A 649-nucleotide genomic window follows, 5' to 3' on the forward strand; every position below is an offset into this window, starting at 1 on the left:
CCTAGAGAGAGGAGGGGGCCCCTGCTGTCTCTGCTGCTGCTGCTGCTGCTGCTGCTGCTGCTGCTGCTGCTGCTGCAGCAGCAAATCCTAATGGAAGGGGGCGGTTCATAAGGGCCCCTTGAGGGGGGTACGCGGCGGGGGGCCCCCAACTGATGCATAGGGGCCCCCTGGGGGCCCCCTAAGTACTGCATGGGGGCCCCCAGGGGGCCCCCCAGCTGCTCTATGGGGGCCCCTTGGGGGCCCCCCAAATGCCTCATAGGGGCCCCTAGGGGGCCCCCTAGGTACTGCATAGGGGCCCCCTCCTGAGGGGCCCCAAAATGCCGCATAGGGGCAACCTGGGGGCCCCCCAGCTGCTCTATAGGGGGCCCCGGGGGGCCCCCCAGCTGCTCTATAGGGGGCCCATGGGGGCCCCCCAGCTGCTCTATGGGGGCCCCCTGGGGGCCCCCCGGCTGCTCTATAGGGGGCCCCTGGGGGCCCCCAGGGGCCCCCTGGTTAGGGTTTGTGTTGAGGGTGGTTTGTTTGGTGGGGTTGTTGTGTTTGTTTGTTTGTTGCATTTGTTTGTGCTGATGAAGAAAACTAGTATTTATTTTATTATAAAAGTTATTAATTTTATTAAAATTATTTATTTTATTTGTTTCTTTTTTTGGGT

This window comes from Eimeria mitis, genomic scaffold (genome assembly GCF_000499745.2).
Source record: "Eimeria mitis Houghton genomic scaffold, Emh_scaff3884, whole genome shotgun sequence".
Taxonomy (NCBI): domain Eukaryota; phylum Apicomplexa; class Conoidasida; order Eucoccidiorida; family Eimeriidae; genus Eimeria; species Eimeria mitis.